At 46.4% G+C, this 11,627-nt stretch overlaps 1 long non-coding RNA gene across 1 annotated transcript in view; it reads right to left on the reverse strand.

The window, feature by feature from the left end:
- Positions 1-9,301: 9,301 nt before the first annotated feature.
- The window catches only part of LOC125612019, a 7,868-nt gene continuing 5,542 nt past the window's right edge, over positions 9,302-11,627 (reverse strand). The window contains exon 3 of the long non-coding RNA XR_007342275.1: positions 9,302-9,311. This is a non-coding gene — a long non-coding RNA (uncharacterized LOC125612019). The remainder of the gene's footprint in view (positions 9,312-11,627) is intronic.

The raw sequence follows: 11,627 nt of genomic DNA on the forward strand, positions 1-11,627 counted from the left end.
AAAAAATTTTTTAAATAAATAAAAATAAAGAAAGAACAAAGAAGGGATAGGAATGTGACTCAGTAGAAAAGTGCTTTCCTAGCAAGCATATGACCCTGGGTTTGATCACCAGCGCAATAAAATAAAAGAACAAAGATATCAACAACCAAATGCAATAAATGAACACTAATTGGATCCTGTTCCTCTCCCTCATCTTCCAAAAATTAGCTATAAAAATGCATTTTGGGAAATACGACTAGGGACTAGATATTATAGTATGGGATTTTTGTTACTTTTCCTAGGATTGTGACTATGATTATATAGGAAAAATTTTAGGAGCTGCATGCTGAGGGGGGTTCATTACGTGTCAGGATATCTTCAATGTATTTTCAAGTGGTTCAGTCAGGCGTGATGGTGCATGCCTGTAATCCCAGCAACTCAGGAAGCTGAGGCAGGAGGATGACAAGTTTGGGGCCAGTCTCAGCAATTTAGCGAGGCCCTAAGCAATTTAGTGAGACCCTATTAAAAAAAAAAAAAGGCTGGGGATGTGGCCCAGTTGTTAAGCGCCCCTGGTTTCAAACCCTAGTACCAAAAAATAAAATGGTTCAGATTTTTTAAAAAGAGAAAATGTGATGAAGTAAATAAGGCAAAATATCAACTGTTGAGTCTAGGAGTACATGCAGGAGCTCATTTGCTCAATGTGTACTTTTTTCTATTGCAACGTTTTTAAAAATCAAGGGGAGGGAAGTATGATAGGGGCATACCTGTAATCTCATCTACTGGAGAGGCTGAGGCAGAGAGATCAGAAGTTCAAGACCAGCCTCAGCAACATAGTGAGGCCCTATCTCAAAATAAAATTAAAAAGGGCAGGGGATGTGGCTCAGTGGTAAAGCTCCCTTGGGTTACATTTCTAGTACCCAAACAAAATAAAACAAAAAGAGACTGGGGTTGTGGCCCAGTGGTAGAGCACTTGCCTCACATGTGTGAGGCACTGGGTTCAATTCTCAGCACTTATAAATAAATTAAAAAAGCATTTATTTAAAATAAAGCATTTATAAATAAATAAAATAAAGGTCCATCAACAACTAAAAAATATTGAAAAAAAAAAAAAAAGACAATAATTGATTCTTCCAGGGTCCCCAGGACCTAAACAGTAAGTACCTGGCCTAGAAGACAGTCAATGAGAGTTATAACCATGGCAGTACCTCTTTCTCAGCCTGATGGTGCTCAGAGACCCTCCTCTCCCTGGACTTTCTGCTGTCACAGCGTCCTCATCATGGGTGTCACTGTCTGTGGGCCTTCTCCCCTCCTGTCTGTGGTCAGAATCCCTTTTTTATAACCAGGGCCTGGCTCAGCAGAGGTCCCACCCTCCAGTGAAGGTGGTGGAATCCCCAGCGGGATTCAAGTCCCACCGATTGGGCCCTAGGTGGCGCTATCCGCCTAAGAAAAGGTTGGAAAGTCCCTGACCCCAGAGCCTCTGGTGCCTGGCAACTTGGCATATGGATGAGGTGGAGTTGTCAATGCCCCAGATTCCAAGGCTGCTTCTCCTCGCCCCATCTAGTGTATCCATGCCTGATTCACAGGCTGAAGATGTCAGGACTGGATCAACAGTGGGGACCCTAAGTACTCAGACGCAGAGAGGAAGAGCGACCCTCACAAGAGAAGGAGGCTAGATCTCCTGAGAGGCGAGGAGTGGGCAAGCAGCCGCCTAAGCACTAGTCATTTCTTCCAGACAGCCACAAAGGCTGTAAGAGGGACAGCTCTTCCCCTCGCTGAGTGCAAACCCTCTAGGTAGTGAAAGCCAAAGTGCTGAGTTCTGGTCCTAATTCTGGTCCTGGTGTGCTGCTCTGGCCTGTGTCCACTCCCCTGAGCCTCAGGGACCCTGAGCGTGAAATGCGGGATGGACACAAGAATTCGGAGCTGCCAGGAGCCCAGGATCCTCACTGGGTTGGAGAGACCTGGGTGTGGGGCCAGTCAGCCTCTTGGCCAAGGACAGGCTGCTTCAGGAGTTGCCAGAAGGGAAACATTTTCCGGGAGCCGGAAGGGCTGGCAGAACCCTGGGCCAGGCAGAGACCACAATGGACCCTTGTGTGGAGATTTAGCTTGGAGTCACCCACAGGCCCAGCCCCTGCTCTAGGGTGGGTCCTGTTTTCTGGTTTTCCACCAGACCCAGCTTCTGAACGACCTGTCCCGGGGCCTAGAGACAGGAGTATGAGGTGGGGCCACCGTCTAGCCCCAGGGTGATGCTCACCAGCTTGTTGCCAGTGCCTGAATTTCCACCATCCGCCTTCCTGGAATCCCTTGCCTAAATAACCTCACATAAAACTTGAGGGCCATCGCCCCAACCAAACAGGAGGCCCTGGGGCACTCTCCCTGAAGCCGCCTCAGGGAGCTCAGGACAGACTGAGGTCCACCTGGTTCTGGAAGACCCTGGCTAGGAGTTCATTTGGGAGACCTCTGCTGTGGTCCTTTAATGTGTCATTGTCTCCTCCTCTGCCAATCGAATGGGAAGGAGGGTGGTAATACTTGTGGGGACACAGACCCTGTGGGGACCTTGGAGAGTCTCAGATCCACCCTCGGCCTCAGGAAGGACTCCACCCTAACCAAGTCAGACAGACGGCCAGCAGCCTCTGTGCCTCCCGACAGCTCCAATCCCGCTTGCTCTGACCACCCTGCCTGAGCCCTGAACAGCTCTGGGGCAGCCCTCAGGAAGTCCTTGTGGACACCCTGGGGGGCTGCACCCAGTTCTCTTTCTCTGGGCTCCCTTGGTCTTGTGTTAATCCCTCCTTGAGACAGGGCTCCTGCCCACCTAAAAAAAAGTAGAACAGTGGCTGTTCCTGGGATGTGTGCCATTGCCAGGCTCCACAGGGGCCACTTCACATTAGCCATCTCTGTGTGGTCCAGCCAACCGTCCCAAGCATGAAAAGCAATGATGCCCACGAAGGGGCTGTATGTGGACTAGAAAGCACTGCACCACTGTACAAGGTGGACATTGACAAAGAAATACAAGACCCTGCACTTCAATCAATTAAAAAAAAAAAGGTTGGGGCTCTGAGATGACAGAAATACAATGAGACATGGTCAGGACAAAGGCCGCTTTAGCAGAAGCAGAAAGCCTAGAATGTGAAGGCAACCGACTGGTTCTTCTCTGGAGCTCTGTGCTTCAGCTCTGCAGTTCTTTCCAGGCAGTAGCAGACCCAGAGCAGATCAGGTAGAGTCATTACCCGCCCAGTTTAACAGAGCCATTGCAGGAGCATGGGGCAGCTGACCTTGGGTGCCAGCGGAGACCATGGGGATGTCATCAGAGGCTGGTCTCAGCTCAGAATGAGAAAGGTGACTGCCAGCAGCAGGGGGGTGCTTCTGGAGCTGACACAAGAGCAGGGGTGGGAAGTCTGTGGGGAGAATCCTCCCCAAATCCTGGAGGCCTCCCCATGTTAGGGCAGTGAGAGTCTAAGCTCCTAAATCAGACTCAGTTCTGAGGTTCTGACACCAATGGTGCCTTGCCCTGAAACCACCTGGTGGTATCTCAGCAAGCCTGGGACCTTGCCATTGGCATTGGTCATTTGTTCCCTGTGACTTTATTGCTGGGTGTGAATCAATATACTTTTTTTTTTTTTTAGAAAACCTGTCAGTGGGAGGTGGGGCGGGCCCTACTGTTCCAAGTTCACTCCTGTTGATCTTTGTTCCAGGTACAACAGAATAGCAGTGCCTGGAGTTTGTCCTTGGCTTCCTCCTCTTGCCACACCTGTGCATTGTCAGCCCTGGGGCCCAAATTCAACCCAGCCTGGGTAAGGACAAGGTCACAGGCTTTAGAAGTGGACAGACCTGGGCTTGAGTTCCTACATCCCACTCAACAAGCTGTGTGGCCTTGGGCAAAAATGCTTTGCCTCTCTGAACCTCTGTTCTCTAATTTATTACACGTGGGCAAAAACATCTGCCTCCAAGGCTATTGTGGGGGTTGGAAAGAATGTGTGTCAAGGACCTATTGCATAATAGGAGGCTCAGTAAACTGACTTCCTTTCTCCCTGCTCTTTGCTCTCCTTAGGAGATACTAGTGCAGTGGGAAGTCCTGGGCTTGAGGTCAGGATACTTGGATCTGGTGGGTGGGTTTTGTTGCTTGCTGGTTATGAGACCTCTGGCAAGACCCTGCTCCTTTCTGATGTTCATTTCATTATCTGAGAAATAAGGCAAGAGCAGATGATCTTCCTCGGGGCCCTTCCCTTTCCCTAGTCACAAGATAGGGTACTTTCTGACTGGGTTTGACTTGCCTGAATATGTGTGGAAAATGGTCTGATCTAGAAGGCAGGACCCTTCTTGGAGACTGGACCCTGCCCCTGACACAAAGGTGACCTAGGATATGCCCCTTTCCCCTCAGTCTTCCCATCTGTGTAATAGATTGGATGCTATGGGCTCTATGATCCCTTTTGCTCTGATGATCCAGGAACCAGTGATTCTGATGGTATCAGGTAGGGCCCAGGAAGTCCCCCCTCGCTCCTTGCTCCCCTGCCTGCCCCTGTGAGTAAGATCCCCATCTACCTGCCTATAGCAGCCATTTCAGGTCCTTCATTCTCCCTGGCAGAATCCCCCATTTCAGCCTCACAGTCATTCCTTCTTCATCTCATCCACAACTCTGAGACCTAGTGACATTTCTCCCTCACTGCTCCCCGCTCAGCACTCAGGGTCTCATGTGCCTTTCCAGAACCTTTTCCCCTGAAAATATGGGATTTCTTCCACTAGGGAATTATCTTGACCCCTTATTACTCATTTCACAAGAATACAAAGAGCAGTGGCTCAATTCACAATAGCTGAACTATGGAACCAACCTAGATGCCCTTCAACAGATGAATGGATAAAGACAATGTGGTATATATACACAATGGAATGATTACTCAGCCTTACAGAAAAATGAAATTACAGCATTTGCAGGTAAATGGATGAAACTAGAGAACATTATGCTAAGTGAAATAAGCCAATCCCAAAAAACCAAAGACTGAATGTTTTCTCTGATCAGCAGATATTGATCCATAATGGGGGGGGCAGGCATAGGGAAAAATAAAGGAACTTTGGATTGTGCAGAGGGGAGTGAGGGGAGTGGTGGGGCTGTGGGGATGGGAAGGACGGTAGAATGAGACAGACATTATTACCTTATACACATGTATGATTACACTACTGGTGTGACTGCACCACATACAGCCAGAGAAATGAGAAGTTGTGCTCTCTTTGTGTAAATGTGTCAAAATGCATTCTACTGTCATGTATAACTAATTAGAACAAATTAAAAAAAAATAGAAGGGAGACCAGCAGAATAAAAGAAGGAGATTAGGGGGAGGTAGGGGAGAGAAAGGGAAGGTACTGGGGAATGAAATTAGTCAGATTATACTGTTTTATTGTATGCATATATAAATATATTATAACAAATCCTACTGTTAAGGCTGGGGATATAGCTCAGTTGGTAGAGTGCTTGCCTTGCATGCATAAGGCCCTGGGTTCAATCCCTAGCAACACACACACACACACACACACACATACACACACAATCCCACTGTTATATATAATTATAATGTACCAATAAAAGGAAAAATTAAAAAATAAATAAATTCAGGTTAAAAAAAAAAGAATAAAAGAGCATTTGTCTGCTGGGTGCAGTGTGGCACATGCCTGTAATCCCAGCTACTTGGGAGACTGAGGCACAGGGATCCCAAGTTCAAGGCCAGCTTAGGCAATTGAGCCAGACCCTGTCTCAAAATAAAAAGAGCTGGGGATATAATTCAGTGGTAAGGCTGGATTCAATCCCTTTTAGCACTAAACAAATAAATAAAAAATTTAAAAAATTCTGGGGACATAGACCTGTGTTAGAGCACTTGCTTAGCATGTGCAGGGCCATGGGTTTGAGAGCAGGAGACACATATGTGTTAGGAAGACAGGGTTAAGGCTCGTGGCTCTGGAGTTTACAAATGGAGTAGACAGCTCGTAACTGGTGACTCCAGTGGAGTCTAAAGATTTTCACCAGAACCTAAGCCTGCACCTGAGGCAAAATGGCATGTGCTCAACATCCTGATTGGACAGGGCATGTGTGGACACCAAGTGCTCTAGTGTAACTGAACTCTAAGGCCCATTTATTTAAAATCTCTATGATCTTCAAGAGCACCTAACTTCCCTCTAACCTTACATAAACCCCTAGACAACAGCTACCCTGTGCTACCTTCCTGGGGACCCCTCCCTCTGCAGGAGCTCTGCTTTCTTTCTTTCTATTATTGAATAAATCCTATTACTTAGCACTTCTATGGATCCCATCCTTCAAATCCATGAGACAAAGAACCACACAGATAACTCCTGTCTCATATTCAATCCCCTATACCAGAAAAAGAAGAGAAAAGAGAAAAAAAAGAGTTGGGTGCAGCTTAGTGGTAGAGCGATTTCAGGTTCAGTCCCTAGTACTAGAAATGAAAGTGGGATGCTAGGCATGTACTTCAGTGGTACGGAGCTTGCCTGGCATGCAGGAGCCCCTGGGTACAATATTCGGCACCAACAAAGAAGAAAGTAAAGAAAAAAAAGGGAAAGAGGGAGGGAGAGGGAAAGAAAACACTGTCAGAGGAAAGCACACCATCTGCATCTTCCCCACCACCTCTGAGACTTCCTCTTCCTTGAAACTCTGCAGATTAAAGGAAAGGCCTGGGGGCTGGGTTGTGGCTCAGAGTTACAGCTAACCTAGCATGTGTGCCGCACCAACATATAAATAAGTACATAAAACAAAGGTCCAACAAAAACTAATAAAATTAAAAAAAAACCAAAAAAACAGGAGAGGAGCTGGGGTTGGGACTTAATGGCAGCACACTTGCCTGGCATGTGTGAGGTACTGGGTTTGATTTTCAGCACCGCATAAAAATAAATAAAAAAGGTCTATCAACAAACTAAAAATATATGTGTATATATATTTAAAAAAATTTAAAAAAAGGTGAGGCCCAGAAGACTTTAACACAGTGCATGCCCTTGGAGAAGTAGCCAGAGTTATTGAAGTGTCTAGCACATAAGGTCACAATAAGGCCTGCTGGGTTGGTCTGGTCCTGCTTAGCTACCAAATGGCAGGTTCCCAACATTATACCATTATGTAGACTACAGAGTTCGCCTGGATAGTGAAAGACCCTCATGCCAGGCCCCTGAATAACATCACTCCTAGCCCAGGTCTGATTCTCCTCTTGAAGAGGCAGCCAGAGGTAGAACTTGGGGATCTTCTTTCCACTGGGACTGCAGATCACATTGGCTGCCCTGTCCACCAGAGACAGGCTCGGGAGGTCTGGCAAGGAGTCCCCTAGGGTCTGGGGCCTTCTCTGGGCACCCCCAGTCCTGGACCCTGTTCCTCATGGACCATCTGATCACATCATCCATGGCAGTGAGCATACTCCCCGGTGTAAGTGCTCCTAGGGAGAGAGCAATGAGTCATCCTGATGTCCAGGGCCCATTTTAGGACTTGGCACAAAACAGATACAGTGCTTGAAAGTTTCTCCAATCTATGCCCTATTTTGAGTCTTCCCAGCACTGACCCTTGAGGGCCCTAGCAGGGACCTCCTTCCAACAGAAACAAAGAGGCTTCAGAATGGGCAGTCCTTGGCTCCAAAGATGGAATGCTAATGTTAGCCCAGGGGCAGATCCCGAGGGGAAATAGGGCCCTGTGGAGTGGGATAGAAAGAGCCCTACCAAACCCTGATGCTTTAGTTTCTGATTCCAAACCACTCTCTGCATGGATCCTGGGCCCCAGCCCACCCAGATGGATGCCTGTGAACTGCTGGATTTCTAGGTTTTACATTTCAGTGCCAAGCCTCTTACTATTTCCCCTTTTGGGATATTCTCTTTATCTCCTTCTCCCTAGTCACTCTCCTGGCTCCAAAGTCCACTGACTGTGGAACATCAAAGTGACCTTTCCCCTCCACGTTCCCCAGTTCTCCAGTTTTTTCTATTTATCAGCCCTCCTAGCCCCAGAATTGTTGGTGCTATTCATATCTGTTTCAGAAGGCTGCTTTGACAGAAAGCAAATGCAGCCTCTGCGAACTTAGGTTCCCCACCAGTAAAATGGGGACCATGATCTCTATCCTTCCAGATTGATGTAAAAATTAAATGAAATGAGTCATTCCAGAGCCCAGAATAGAGTCACCTCAATTGTCCACACACAGGGCAAGTGGTAAGGCACAGCCGACCAGCACCAAAGATGCAGGAGCCTCAGCGTCAGAGTTCTCAGACTTACAGAAAAGTTCCTCCAAAAAGGTGAACTACTTTCTTCATTGTTCAGTCATGGGGAGGAGTGGCCCTGAGGTGTGGGGTCCCAAAGGAGAAGGCAGGCATAAGATGACATGTCCAGCTACAGAGAAGGTGAATAATCTCTCCTGTTAGTGAATCGCAGACCATCACATCCACCTACCTCCAGATCATAGGATCCTGAAGGAGTTAGAGTCAAGATTTGGCTCTTTCCACTGCCCCGGTTCCATGTCAGTGTCACCAGGTCATCCGGAGGTAGACAGGTGTTTTTTTACATATACAATCTCAGATGAAATGCTCCTCCACACAGGAAAAGTGAATCTGCATCACAGGGGACAGGGAGAATTCTCTCTCTCTCTCTCTCTCTCTCTCTCTCCTCTTTTAATAGACTATTTTGAAATAATTCTAGATTTATATAAAAATTGCAAAGATAGATCAGCAAATACCAGCCTGTGCAGCCTCGGCCCCGTTATATGCCTTACCCATTCCCCCCATTGCCATTACTATGATATCCTTGTCACAACTAAGACTAAACTCCACACTTTAATTGAATTTCATCCATTTTTTTTAGTAATATCCTCTCTCCGTTCCAGGAGCCAATCCAAGGTACCACCTCACACTTATTCCTTATATCTCCCCACTCTAGTCTGTGACAGGAGAAACCCATGCGAGGCAAGTGCTCTATCATTGAGCTATATCCTTAAGCCCTTTCTCAAATTTTGAGACAGGGTCTTGCAGAAGTTGCTCAGGTTGGTCTTGAACTTGTAATTCTCCATGCTCCTGGCTAAATTAATTTTATTTATTTATTTTGGTACTGGGGATTTAACCCAGGGGTGATTAATCACTGAATGGTATCCCCAGTCCTTTTATTTTATTTTTTATTTTGAGGCAGGGTCTCACTAAGTTGCTTAGGACCTTGCTACTAAATTGCTGAGGCTGGCTTTGAGCTTGTGATCCTCCTGCCTCAGTCTCCCGAGTCACTGGAATTACAGGCCTTAACACCATGTCTGGCTTAAATTGCCTTTTTAAGTGATATTTTCATGTGGGCAATAGAGGAGAGGGCTGTGTGTTTGTGTGTCTTCCTTCATTTTCACTTTCACAATTTCTCTTCAGAAAATCCCCATCAGACAGGATTTTTTCTCAAAGCTGCTTGGTATGCTTCTCCCTGTTTTTGTTTGTTTGTTAGCCAGGATTGAATTTAGGGGCACTCAACCACGGAGCTGCATCCCCATCCCTTTTTTATATTTTATTTAGAGATAGGATCTGGCTGAGTTGCTTAGGGCCTTGCTAAATTGCAGAGGCTGGCTCTGAACTTATGATCCTTCTGCCTCAGCCTCCCATGCTGCTGGGGTTACAGGCATGCACCACTGCAAACAGCCTCTCTCTGTATCTTGAGGCCCCCATTCAGCTTTCAAGCCCTTGGACCCCTCTTTAGGGAATCTCTCCTATTCCCCTCACCTTTTTTTTTTTTTTTTTTTAATATTTTTTAGTTGTCAATAGACCTTTATTTTTATTTACTTATTTATATGCAGTGCTGAGAATAGAACCCAGTGCATGCTCTACCCCAACTACAACCCCAGCCTTCCTATCCCCTCTTTGTCCTTGGCTTTTTTTTTTTTTTTTTTTTTTTTTACTTAGGACTTAACCAGGGGTGCTTTATAAATTGTTTAGGACCTCACTAAGTTACTGAGGCTGGTGTAAGGTCCTTGCTTAGCATCTGAATGGCTGTCTTAAGTGACAGCAGCCATTTTAAGAAACATTTCAACTTCCCTAAGAGCTTTTCTGAGAAAGGCTTACTACTCCCTCATACCAACCCAACCCTTCACCACCCCACACACATTAAGACCCACCGGGCTCTAATCCCTGAGCCTGCCCCATAAAAGTCCCGAACCCCAAGCCTGTTTTGCCTCTCTCCATCTATGGAGAGATGGCCTTTCTTTGACAGCTCTGACAAATAATCTCTCTGAGTATCTCTGCTTGATCTCCATCTTTCATTCTCGCTGGCCTGTCTCCTGGTTCCTCGCTTTTCTTTCTGCTGGCCCTGAACTTGTCGAATTGCTGGGATTACAGGCATGCGCCATTGCACCTGGGCTGGCTCCCCTTTCGTAGGCAGGAGTATTTAATCCTGCCTTGCCACTCTGTACCCACCACTCAACATTAATGGCTACTCCTCTGGGAGTTACTAAACACCTGAAAGTTTAGTTTTAGTCCCACTCTCCTCCTGACCCTCTCCTCTATTGCCCATATGAAAACATCACTTAAAAAGTCAGTTTAAGCCAGACATGGTGTTAAGGCCTGTAATTCCAGTGACTCGGGAGACTGAGGCAGGAGGATCACAAGCTCAAGGCCAGCTTCAGCAATTTAGTAGCAAGGTCCTAAGCAATTAGTGAGACTCTGCCTCAAAATAAAAAATAAAATAAAAGGACTGGGAATAAGGTCAACCCTGGGTTAAATCCCTAGTACAAAAATAAATAAATAGTTAATTTAGCCAGGAGCCTAAAGCTGGAGGATTGCAAGTTCAAGACCAACCTGAGCAACTTCTGCAAGACCCTGTCTCAAAATTTGAGAAAGGGCTTAAGGATGTAGCTCAATGGTAGAGCACTTGCCTTGCATGGGAGAAGCACGTGGGTTTCTCCAGTCACAGACCAAAGTGGGGAGACATGAGGAATGGACTGGCTCCTGGAACAGAACTTTGTGTTTTCAAATGAGTGCATGGGGAAGATCCCCAACGCCACATTTCACCACATTTATCCCATTTCCTCTTCCCTTCAGCTCCACACTTCTTTAAGAAAACCAGCTTCAGAGGCAAAAAAATAAAAAATAAAAACACCACAACCTAGTCTTGACCAATCAGGTCATCCCACCCTTCAGCCACAGTGATTGGCTCAAGACTGGTCCTGTGACCCAAGATGGTCCAATCAGAGTGAACCTCAGACTTGCTGGCGTTCTGGTTCACAGATGGCCCTTTGGCTGGGGTTGCTGGGAGGCGCCCCAGTGTTGCGAGGTTGTGGCTGTGTTCTTGCTGCAGCTGGTTGTCAAGGAATTTCAACCTGTTGAGGTCGACACAGAGATACTTCTTGTTTTCATTATTTTCTCCCTAGACACTGCCTTTACTCTTTCCTCTTCTTTTTAACATAATAGGAGAATTTATATGACTTGCTAATCTTGTTCGATTTTTAAAATTTAGGCTAAGTGCAGTGGTGCACACCTGTAATCCCAGTGACTCCGAAGGCTGAGGCAGGAGGATCACGAGCTCAAAGACACTGTCTCTAATAAAATACAAAAAAGGGCTGGGGATGTGGCTCAGTGGTTAAGGACCCCTGGGTTCAATCCCTGGTACAAAAAAAAAAAAAAAATAAATAAGAATCAGTTCAGTTTCAAATTCAGGATTCCGGTCC

The sequence above is a fragment of the Marmota marmota genome, unplaced genomic scaffold (genome assembly GCF_001458135.2).
Source record: "Marmota marmota marmota unplaced genomic scaffold, marMar, whole genome shotgun sequence".
In the NCBI taxonomy this organism is placed as follows: Eukaryota; Metazoa; Chordata; class Mammalia; order Rodentia; family Sciuridae; genus Marmota; species Marmota marmota.